General features: G+C 48.6%; 1 protein-coding gene across 1 annotated transcript in view; it reads left to right on the forward strand.

Moving 5' to 3' along the window:
- Positions 1 to 12433, forward strand: part of LDLRAD4 (low density lipoprotein receptor class A domain containing 4) — a 310369-nt gene that overhangs the window by 31167 nt on the left and 266769 nt on the right.

The raw sequence follows: 12433 nt of genomic DNA on the forward strand, positions 1-12433 counted from the left end.
TCTCCGTGTCACCAAGTCCTGTGGTTTTACTTCTGAGTATTTTTTCACCTGACCATTTCCATTCTTACTCGTTACTGCCTTCGAGTCCCAGTGTTTCTTGCTTGGACTTCCGCAACAGCCTTGGGACAGACCACTGTGCCTTTTTTTTTTTTTTTTTAATTAATTAATTAATTTTTGGCTGCGTTGGGTCATTGTCGCTGTGCGCGGGCTTTCTCTAGTTGTGGCGAGCGGGGGCTATTCTTCGTTGCGGTGCGCGGGCTTCTCACTGCGGTGGCTTCTCTTGTTGGGAGCACGGGCTCTAGGCACGTGGGCTTCAGTAGTTGTGGCTCACGGGCTCTAGAGCGCAGGCTCAGTTGTTGTGGCGCATGGGCTTAGTTGCTCCACGGCATGTGGGATCTTCCCAGACCAGGGCTTGAACCTGTGTCCCCTGTATTGGCAGGCAGATTCTTAACCACTACGCCACCAGGGAGGTTCCAAGACCGCTGTGCCTTTGACCTCTAGTTTTTCTCTCCCCTCCTTGAGTGTCTTTTATGTGCTTTAGCAGAGGATCTCAGATTTCAGTGTGTGTCAGAATCACCTGGAGGGCTCCTTAAAATGCAGTTTCTGAATTGGCAGGTGGCGAGTGGAGCTTGAGACTTTGTTCTCATGTGTTTCCCAGGGAAGCTGATGCTCCTGGTCTGGGACCCCCAGAGCGACACTCAGCTGACCATGCGGTCACAGTGGCCTGGCTTGGGGCTCTTTCTCTGGGCCCCGCTCCCTCTGCAGCCTGTGGCACCCTGTTTCTCTAGCGCCACCCAACGGACCACACCCTTCCTGGCCCCTCTGTCTGGAGGCCACCCTCCTTGGCTGTGCAGCCGCATGTCGCCTGGAGAGGAGCGTGCTCCTCTAGGCTCATCTTCAGCGGCTGGAATGAGCTGCTCCAGACACTCAGGGCAGGGCAGGCCTCTTCCCTGTTTTTCCAGAGCAGTTACATCACCAGGAAAGGTAAGAGGGCCTCCCTCAGTCATTTGGGGATGGAGTGTGTACCCAGGATGTGAACTCCCCCCTCCCCAGTGGCTTCCTCGGTCTTTTGTGGGTCCTGGGGTCACCCAGGCGGGGTGGCTCGGTGTCAGTCCTCACTCAGCTGCCCCGAGCCCCGCATCTCCTCCCACCTCTGACTGCTAAGCTGCCTGCCTCCCTCCCTCCCTCAGGTCAGTTTAATTTGGGTTTAGACCTCTGTTTTCCACATGTCGGTATGTTGATGAATTATTTGGTGAGCTTGTTGAAATTCAGATTCCTAGAGATTCTGACTCAGGGGAGCTGAGACAGTGCCCAGGAGGTGGGGTCCGGGCCGGAGGGAGTAGCACTTGCCCAGACCCCACCCCCTTCTGGGTCCCTTTGGACCCAGAAGCATAAAAGGCCATTTTGCTACAAAGTGTTAAATCTTCCTGCTACTGGCTGGAGGCTGGAGACTCCCAAGCAGATGGTGGGCTCCCTGAGGGCAGGACATTTGCTTTATTCTTCTGCTCAGATAGTCTGGGCAGTGCATGCCACAGACTGAGGAAGGCCACACACTGGGGCTTTCGCCTTTTCTTTTCTTTCCTGCGTGATGGTGCTGTGTCCAGAGGCCGGAAGAATTATGAGGGTCTGCGGTGGCTGCCGACTCCAGGTCTGGGCTTCTGCTGGGCGTGGCTGAGAATGAGATGTTTTTAAATTGCCAAACAGTGGTCTTAGATCAAAGGAAAGCTGCCGAAGTGATGTTCACATTGAGATGGTAGCTGGCGACAGCTTGTACATGGAAAGCAGGGAGCTGCTTTAAAGTACACTCAGCCGGGAGGTCCTGCAGGGCTCCTGGCCCCTCCCTTCTTGGGGTTGCCTTCCGGCATTATCTACAGTTTCATCCCAACCCCAATGGGTGGGAGTCACTGACTTGGTTGTAGAATTGACATGAACGTAATTCTGAGTAAGAGCAAATCTGACTGCAATTGTTCTGTTTCAGTGAGATTGAAAATCTTCTGTGCTTACTGCCCAATAAATCCTCTTGCACATGGAATAACCTCATCTCCTGAGTCCTGGCCGAGGTCTTGGCCGCAGTCAGCAGGGTGCCTGTGGCAAGCGGGAGGCTAGTAGAAGCTCCTCGGACTGCAAGTCTGAGTTACAGAGATGACTTCTGAAATTGAGTCACGGTCTTCAGTTATACCTGTATTTGCAAAAAGACCCCAATAATTAAGTGTATTTGAAACAGCTTCTGCATGTGATCATGTAGAGTCATGCACTTTTAAATTATCAAAGAAATGTTTGTTACTTTTGGAAACTGTACTTGCAGCCCCTGGAGGCGTGTGCGCACACACAGGCCTGCAGCACAACAGTCACCAGAAGGTGGTCTGTCTCGCTTGTTTGGAAGCAGCAGCACCAGTCCCCCTTCACACGTGGTGGGATTTGAGCAGAACAAGGACAGTTTTCTCAGGAATTGTGGAGGTTTCCAGGGGCAGCCTACGCATGATAATTCACTTTCTAAAAACAACCTGTGCAGCTCAGATGCCTGGGATGCTTCCCTGCGCTCAGACCTGGCTCCTGTTGCCTTGTAGCTTGAGACCAGCCACCCTCCCTTCAGACGTGGGTGCCCCTCAGCCTCGTCCCCGTTCATCCTCGTTGTCTGTCAGCTCTCGGGAGGTTGGGGCCACCCCTGTGCGAGCAGCAGCGTCCAGCGGCAGTGCTGGGGCCCAGGTAGTGGCTTGCTTTGGATTGTGAGTCACTAACTGTTGGTTTTTTGTTTTGTGTTTTTTCATTAAAGTATAGGTGACTTACAATATTGTGTTAGTTTCAGATGTACAGCACAGTACTTCGGTTTTGTTTTTGTGGTGTTTTTGTAGGTTATATTCCATTATAGGTTATTACAAGACGGTGGCTACAATTCCCTGTGCTAATACAGTAAATCCTTGTTGCTTACCTATTTTATGTATGGCAGATTGTAACAAATTTATGGATGTCAAAGGGAAGAGGGAGGTGGCGAAGTATGGGATTAATGGATGTAAACTAACTGTCCTTTCTGAGTTTGGGTTTAAGTCTCGTGCAGACCAGGGCATTCTTTCACCAGACTTTTTATTCTCGTGCTTTTCAAGCTGAGCCCCCAGCGTCACGATGATTTCTGTGATCTTCGTCAGTGGCAGAATACTTTGTGCCTCTGGGGATGGGTGCAGACAGGGCTGACTCCTGGCCTTTCCCCTCAGTCTGTTCCTCTCCCTATGCCTCAGTTTTCTCCAAATGGGGGCATCTGGTCCCTTTCCTGTGGCTTTCTGCTCTTGGCTTGGCCCTCCCTTCCTCTCCCCTCTCGCTCCTGGTCCTGGCAGCCACTGTAACTGGGAAGTTGGCCAGTCGTTTTGTGTGTTAAGGTCTTGTGGTTGTAATGATTTTCCTTCTCACAAAAATTCCAATTATTTGAATTTCTCAGCTGTTTGGGTTCTGGCTAAGTGGATTTAATTTCATCTGAGGATCTGAAAACTTGGTGCTTATCTGAGTTTACTGTTGAAGACGCTGAGGAAGGGAGATTTTTGATAAGTCAGTGGATGCAAAATGTTATGCTTTCAAAACTACTCTTCCTTCTGGTACTTCGCAGCTGAAGCATCCCGCACACATCGCATCCTGCCCTTGGCTTGATTCTCTGTAACTAGCGTTGCTGTGCTAAAGTCACTTCCTGCTTTCCCTATCTCCCCTCCCCTCACCTATGTCATTAATCTTAGCTTGTACTGCTTTGTTAAAGGCTAAAGTAATGCACAGAGTAAAACTCTAAAACGTTTAGAAGCTATGCAGTATTATATTGTAAACCTGTATAAATTCTTAACAAAGTTAGTGGTTTGGAAGGATTTTCAGGAGAACTCCTTTAGCTAAAAGGTAGTAAATTCCTTAAAATAACTGAACTTTGGCTTATAACAAGGTCATTGTTTGGCAGTGTTCATGTTTTTAAAGCTTTCCAGAACTCAGAGGAGGAAATGATCTGAGACAATGTAGTGATTAAAATAATAAAGGTAATAAATTAACATTTGCATTATTTGCCAACGATTGATTTCCTTTCTTCCAACTTTTTACCCCACATTCTGAATAAATTGGACCATGTGAAGAACTAGAAGATTAGCTTTACTTTTTTTTCTGGTTGAAATCGGTTTTGCAGAAGTGGAAATTTGGCAGCAAGTATGGAAACTAGCAAATCAGTTTACAGTGTCCTGTGCTTAGTTTAATGAAACCCGCAAGAACGATGAAAGACTCCATGGCCTCAAATAAGAGAAGGCTGAATTGTGTAGGTTTTCTGGAATTTTATTTTTATCCTTATTAATTCAGTAGCATGTAGAACAGTATGTCCAGGCTCTAGTTGGTTAATAGTTGCTTCCAAGTGGGTAGAATTTCAACTTCAATAGTTATTTTTTGATGATCTCATGGAGAAAATGTTGGGAAATATTTTCTAAGAATAGTCTAAAATGAAGAGGAGTGTGGTAATTTTTTAAGAAAAAACTGTGACCTAATGGAATATAAGCAATTGGCTGATGACCAACCAGTCTTTACCACCAGACGTTGACCTCTAACGAACTTGACCTCTAATGAGGTAGTAGAACCATGTATCTATTTTCAATTAAAATGATTGATTAACATGGGAGTATTGGGAGCATCTGTATTTCTTTCACATAAAATGGGGTAGATGGACGTTTCTTTGAACAATGGTTTCATCATCAGCATACGTTTTCCAGCTGCTGCAGCTCTCGCGAGCCCATCTGATGGAACGTGGCTCACGTGTAGTGTATCCGAGTTGTTGTGTCTGAGTTACTTACAAACAGATGTCTCTTTTCATTCTTGGGCGGTTTATAGGTTTCTGCACTGGGCCTGGCCCTGCATTCTTTCACTCCTTCACCTGGGTGCTGACCTCCACTCTGGCCAGGTGGCCCTTCCATCACCGTCAGTGGTGCTCCCGTCACCTGAAGCCAACATGAACATGCTGTGGGTGTCACCTGAATACCTGCCTTCAAGCAGGTGCTCTCTGCTGAGGGGTCCGCTGTGCAATGAACACATATTATTAGGGGGCTAAGGGGGGGATCTTGACCTGACAACGACCAGGGCTGTCTAGTGCTTTGTTACTGGGTCACCGCAGTGGGACCCCTGGGAGCTTGTAAGAAATACAGACTCTTGGGGCTCACTGCAGACCAACTGAGTGTGAATCTGTCCTGTTCTAGGGTACAAAGTAGTGCCCATGCTGGGCCTATTTTAATGACCATTTACAAGTTTATCGAAGCATTGAAAGCCAAAGGCAAAGATCCTTTAGCAGTAGAATGTGTTTTCATTAAGTTATTTCAGGATACTGGATCCCAGACTTTATGTGAAGAGCTTATGCACAGATTATGCAGATGGGTGACTTCTGTTTGGCTCCTTTTTGCTTTCTGGTTAGTCTGCAGGGCTGTGCTGTGAGGGATGGTTCTTCAGGATACCCTGAAGTTTTCCTGGTAGACTGGAGTTTGCTGTTCTCTGTGGGTTGGGAGGGTAGGGGGGACAGGAGGGGACAGCTGATGTTGTGATGAACATGGGGTTATTAATTCATTAATAGTCATTAATTAAGTGCCTTAGTTATTTAAGTGCCCAACCAGGGTTTGAGAACTACCTCCCAACTAATTGGCAGGTCATGAACTCATTAGTTCACAACCAGCAATTAAAAAAAGTGACTTGCAGTGGAAGGTGGAATGTAGGTCACATAGTAAGGCTGAGTAGTTTCAGAAACTTTTAAGCTATACATGTGATAAGTGTATATAAATATTTACTATCACATATATATGCATGTGTATTTATATATTATGCATGTGTATATAGGTGTGTATGCATATACATGCACACATATATTGCATTAAAAATGAAAGTACAACGTGACTAATATTATGGAGGGGTTATGGAGGAAATATTACAAGATATAGTCTATGTAGTTTAATGAAGGAGAAAGACCAAGCATAGATGTTTATTATTGGCTCAATTTACCAAAATGACAAATTCGTATCTAGATAGCAGTGAACAGTAAACATTTTTTTGCTGTTCAGAAATGTTGGGAAATAGGATGTTATGATTTTCAAACCTTTGTAGTTAATATAGAACTAGCATAACTACCGTTGATAGACTTAAATATTTAGAATTCAGTTAGGTATAGTCAAGACTAAAATGATCTTGAACTTAATTTGCTTCATGCTGGTTTGGACACCTTTAGGACCTCCTGTATCTCTGGTTGCGGTGAAGGCTCAGCATCTGTATGAGTAAAGGGTGGAGAGGAGCCAACAGGATGCTGGCTCCCAGGCCCCCAGTACTCAGCCCACTGAATAGAGACCGTAGCCGCCACTAAGGGTGGAAGAGCCTGATTTTGCCTCTTCCCGTGGCCTCAGCCATCTGGCCCAGGGCCCGGTTGTTGAGCTGTGGAAGCCCTTGTGGAATGACGGCTCCTCCTTCCTCTCCAGTCAAAGCCAGTCCCTACGACTGCATACGAGCCCCGGGCCCACGGCCTCTCCGACTTCATCTCCGGTACCTTCGTCTGCGTTCAGTCTGATCAGCACCTGTCCTTGTTCTGGAACCTCGTCCCAAGACCCCCCGTCAACCTCTGGCCTCCTTCCAGCCTTGCGGGGATGCGCCCGCTCACCCCGCCTGCACGGGCGCCTCCACAGTCTGGCCACCTCCACCCCCAGGTGCCCGGGGGTGGGAGTGAGGCTGAGTCGCATCTGGCACTCGTGCACCTGCCTGCCTGATGCTGGTCCAGGGGTTCGGGTGGGTTTGGACGCGCTCGGGTTGCTGCTTCCCGCCTCCCGTCTCTTCCTGGTGTTGAGCATCCGCTCCCTCCCAGGACCAGGGACCTGGCTCATAGGAACAGCTCTCTACCAAGAACTGGGTTTGTTTTGGATGTTAACTATTAACAGAGGTCGGTAAAAAGTGGAGGACAGTTTTTATCTCTGGCTTATGAAAACCGGTCTTGACATTTTATTATGACAGCACAGGCTTGCTTGTGTCTGTCCTGCTTCCCGTTACATTTTGGGTTATCAGGGGAATGACAACCTAGATTTTCCTTATTTTCTGAGAGCACGTTGCAGGAAGTTTGGGACATAAGAGGTCTTCAAAATGCCGCTGCTTCTCCAGCCTGGGTTGAGCCTGCTGTGGCCCCAACCCCACCCAGCCTTTGGGGGTCAGGACTTTGGCCCACCCACGTGGTCCACAGCATCTGCATTTGGATGTGTGCAAGGCCTCTTGTACAGAGGACAGCTGGACGAGAGGTCCTTCCAGGAGGCCCGGACACCAGACAGCACGGCTCCAGGTCAGAGAAGGACCTTGACGTCCTGCGGTCCTCGTCACACTTTCGTTCAAGTGCTTGGTGATCTTTTGTGGAGGCGTCGGGCTTTGCCTTTCTTCTTCCCTTGAGTTTGGAAATCAAGCTTCTGGGGTTGGGGCGCCAACCCGCGAACTACCCCCGAAGCAAAGGGATGGACGGGTAACGGCCCAAGGGCAGGAAGATGAACAGTTTGAGTGGAATCAGGACTCGGACCCTCCTCCTTTTGATTCCTCACGCTGTGACCTCTACTCCAACACAGATTTTCCCCCACACTTAGTGACCTTAAAGATCTGTAAAGAGGAAGCTGGGAAAAAAACCCGCATTTGAGGGGACCTGCCGCTCAAACCCCTGTTGTTCAAGGGTCAGTTGTAAGCAGGAAGCTAACCCCCTTGGACCAGAACATCACTTAAAGGAAACCAGCATCTTTTTTGATGTTTCCTTAAGGTGCTCTTTCTGGCTTTGCTGAAAACTTTTGTTCTTCTGGCTTCGGAACGTTTACGTATGGCTTTTGGGATCTGGAAGGCTCCGCCCTAAGGGCTTTTAAGACCCTGCTGCGTGTGCGCAAATGCGTGCGCGCCCCCGTGTGCGCGCTCCCCTGGGGGCGTGCGTGTGCTTGCGTGCTTGCGCACGCCTCAGAAGCGCCGCACGGCTGCCATGTCGGCCATGGTGTGGCTTCGCAGTGCAGCGTTTCCCTGGTGGCCATGGCCTGGTTGCCTAACGGGTGGTTCTGGCCTGTGTAAGGTTGGGCGATGGAGCTTCTGAACAGCTCAAGGCAGTCGGTCCGGAGCGGAACGGAGACAGAACACCATCCTGTGCAGTTTCGCCTCAGGTGACCGGCTGTTTGCTCTGAGAAGGCCCGACATTTCTCTGGAGGCAGCTCCGGCTGTGGGCCCGGCCTGTGCAGGGGCTGCCCTGGGCTCGGCTTGGCTCCCAGGAGGCCGGCACCACCTCGGTCCATTTGCTCTGGAACAGCTTGGCCCCAGGGAGAAAACGACCCTTGCGTGGTCAGAGGACCGGATGCGGCCTGCGCCTGGTCCTGCGTCCGTTCGGGCCGTGCCACTGGCCGCCTCTGCCTTCCGCGACAGTTTAGGTAGGAGAGGCCTTCTGTTTCCCTCATCTCTCCGTAACTGAAGTCCACATCTACGGCTTCGTGCTCGTCCCCGTCCCACAGACCGGCCGCCCATGGCGGAGACCCTGCCCTTGTCCCCGGGGACGTCATGTTCTCAGGGGCCCCTCGTCCTGGGGCCCAGGATCCGCGGCCGGGCTTCTCTCCCAACCTCAGTATTCTGTTACCTTAGAGAAAGCGAGGAGGTTGTGAGGGTTAAGAAGGATCGTGCCTCACTTCCCCCGTGAGTTCAGCCTTCTGCCCCTCGTGTGGGCCCCTCCCGTGCGAGGGGCTCTGTCCGCGTGCTCCTCAGCAGGGATACCAGCGCCCCGCCGCTTCTCGCCCTGCTTCTTACCGGCTCCCCAGCTGTAGCCACTGACTGCTGGAAACGGGTCAGGAGGTGGCTTTCAGGAGGCGGTTTGGGGCTGGTGATATCCTCAGCCCCGCAGGACCACATGCAGGTGATCGGAGCACGGGGCATGGTACAGGAGGACCGCCGCCAGCTCCTTGTATGAGCGCCTGTGCTTACTAATTCTCTTGAGTGAACCACTCTCGCAAAGGCTTAGTTTCCTGGGTGTGGGCGTAATATTCTTGCGCAGTTTTCTTTCTCTGAAGCATTGGGCTTTGTGTGGAGCTGTGCTTTGTGAGATGATGGAAAAGGCCTGCACTTAACTAGAGATGAGTGTGGAGGGAACTGGGTGGGTTCTGTCCTCTGGGCCTGTTTCTTCCTCTGCCTGGGGAGGGGTTGCTCAGTGACCCCTCCTGTTCCCTGCTGTGGGTCATTGGCTATTTTCACACATAGAGATGGGCCCAAGAGAGTTAAAATTATGCCGAGAAGTGGTGAGTTTATTGAAATTCTCTGCCTCATATGTCATGGAACTGGTGTTTTTAGTTTTTCTTGGCTTGAGTGTGAGCATTCTGCTGCCTGAGAGGCTGAGCACCAAGGGGTAAACGTTGGAGATAATGTTCAGGTTTATTGAGTGATTTATGAGGGAGTAGGAATATATAATAAGATTTCTTTTTTATAATAAGATCTTGAATATAGATTTTAAAAGAGTATGATGTGCTTCTGTAATGAATGGAGTTTTTATTTTGTACTCCCTTCAGTAATTTAACTGATTTGAATATTTTAAAATCTCTCTTTTATTATACTAGTTCTTTTGACATCTAAAATAGACACAACTTGAGTTGCAATATTCTTTGTAATTAAAAAACCAATAATTTATCTCTCGAGGATAGCAGAAACTGGATGATTTATGCATTCAACTTTTATTTTAAGCAGAGCTTAAATAAAATCTTGCTTAAAAGAATTACAAATCAGCAGTTTAAAAATAAAAAATCTTAAAGAACCTTTGAAATAGGTTGTCATGAAGTTGACGTTAGCATTTTGTTTCAGAATTAGAGTCAGGGGATTTGACCTACACAGGTTTTTCCGTTGTGGTTGGGAATGAATTATCAATACAAATGGAAAATTAAGAGTGATTCACATGGGCTTCCCTGGGGGCGCAGAGGTTAAGAATCCGCCTGCCATTGCAGGGGATACGGGTTCAGGCCCTGGTCCGGGAAGATCCCACATGCCGCGGCGCAACTAAGCCCGTGCGCCACAACTACTGAGCCTGCACTCAAGACCCCGCAAGCCACAACTGCTGAAGCCCGTACGCCACAACTGCTGAAGCCCGCACGCCACAACTGCTGAAACCCACGCTCCACAACTACTGAAGCCCGTGCTCTGCAACAAGAGAAGCCACCGCAGTGAGAAAAGCCCGTGCACCGCAACGAGGAGCAGCCCCCGCTCGCCGCAACTAGAGAAAGCCAGCGCGCAGCAACGAAAACCAATGTAGCCAAAAATAAATAAATAAAAATAAATTTATTTTTTAAAAAAGAGTGATTCACACATTTTTACTTCGGAAATTTTCTTAGGGAATTTTTTTGTTTTTAACCTTCAGCTGATAGCTAAATGCCCAAGAAGGGGCAAGGATATTTGGCTAACGTGGTAACTGCAGAGCAAAATTTCTAAGCAGTGACTCAGGTTCACAGGTAAAATGACATAACCAGTCCCGGAGAAATTGTCCATTCATCATTTGGGGGTAGAATATGAGGCTTAGTATCTTCCACCTATTTTGACATTAATTTTGTGGCTCTGAGCTCTGCTTTGAAGGATTGCACAAATTCTATTGTTTTGGCCTTATTGCAGTAATGAGAGATTGACAAATCATAACTCTTTTTTTTTTTTTTTTTTTTTTGCGGTATGCGGGCCTCTCACTGCTGTGGCCTCTCCCGTTGCGGAGCACAGGCTCCGGACGCGCAGGCTCAGCGGCCATGGCTCACGGGCCCAGCCGCTCCGCGGCATGTGGGATCTTTCCAGACCGGGGCACGAACCCGTGTCCCCTGCATCAGCAGGCGGACTCTCAACCACTGCGCCACCAGGGAAGCCCCATAACTCTTTTAATTTGGCTTATTTAAAAAAATATATTAAGGGCATCCCACGTGCCACATACTCTTCACAGTCTTGGTGATGCCAGGGTCATGGTGATGTTGGTTCTTGCCCACAGAGAGCTCATAGTCAAGTAGGAGAAATGAGTTTTTGCTTATGGAGGGATGAGGCAGGTAGGAAGGGCTGTTTTGATGTGTTAGTTATGTGTGCATTTAATATATACGTATGTGTTTTATATACTCCTATATTTAATTAATTGCCAAATTAAATTTATTTGCCTTTGTTGCAAAACAAATGACCAAAAACTTAATAGCTTAAACCAATACTCACATATTATCTTAACAGTTTCCATGGGTTGGGAGTGCGGGAATGGCTTAGTTGGTTCTCTGCTCAGGATTTCAGAAGGCTGCAGACAAGCTCTCAGCCTGGTTGTGTTCTCTTCTGGAGGTGTGAGTGTGGTAAGAATCCACTTCTAAGCTCATTTAAGTGGGTAGAATTCAGTTCCTTGTAGCTGTAGGTCTGATGTCCCTGTTTCCTTGCTGCTGTCAGCTGGGGACTGTTCTTGGCTCCTAGAGGCCCTTGCACTTCCTTGCCATGTGGCCTCCAGGCCCTTCAGACATGGTCGCTCACTTCTTTAAAGCCAGAAAGGGAGTCCCTCACTTTCTAGTAGGCTGACGTGGAGTCTTACATAGCGTAACCTGATCAAGGGGATGGCATCCCATTACTTTTGTCATGTTCTTTTGGTTCATCCCTTTACTTTTGTCATGTTCTTTTGGTTCTGCCTGCACTCAACAGGAGGGAATTATGCAAAGGTGTGGCCCCACTGGGGGTCACCTTAGAATTCTATCGACTACATACATTTCTGGTTATTCCACTGACTTCTGTTCCCTCAAAATCAGCATTTGAATCTCAGGAAGACTGATGAGAGTAGTCCCAGTTGAATAATAAAACTATCATCCGGAAAGTCAGAAGTGGGTTGTTTTCTTCTCTCAGTATAGGTAAAAGTCAGGAGGACAAAGTAATGTCTGTAGGTTCACCACTTTGGTAGGAAGGAGTTATATAAAAACAGTGGGGTGTCTGGCTCATATGTTTGGGGTGGATGTCCACAGGAATTTCACAGGGGTCCTCTGGCTAGACGCAGTCATTTTTTATCTGAATGTCTTAGCATTGGCTGATCACTCAGGAGTGACATATGGCAGGAACATGCTTCGGGGGGGCAAGTCTCCTGGAGAGTACATTGCAGCACACAAACTAGACAGATGGTGGCTTATTCACCCTTGGACCAGAGTGTAATCCTGCACATTGGCCAGCTGGGTGCTGAGAGGTGCTTGTGCCATCTGAGGCAGAGCCAACTGAGTTTACCTGGAACTGCTTTGTCAGGCATGAGGCGGTCACCTGACATGACCTGGAGTGGCGAGAAGGACAGTGTACTCATCAGGCTGAGAGGAGGATGCTGGTGACAGGTTGTGTGAACTGGAACCAAACAGAGTCGGGAGGACGTCCTGCCAACAGGGTGGAGGGCAGGGGTTAAGATAGCCTAGCAGACACAATCACGGAAGTTGTCACCTTAGCTAGGTCT

Source organism: Pseudorca crassidens, chromosome 12, assembly GCF_039906515.1.
Source record: "Pseudorca crassidens isolate mPseCra1 chromosome 12, mPseCra1.hap1, whole genome shotgun sequence".
In the NCBI taxonomy this organism is placed as follows: domain Eukaryota; kingdom Metazoa; phylum Chordata; class Mammalia; order Artiodactyla; family Delphinidae; genus Pseudorca; species Pseudorca crassidens.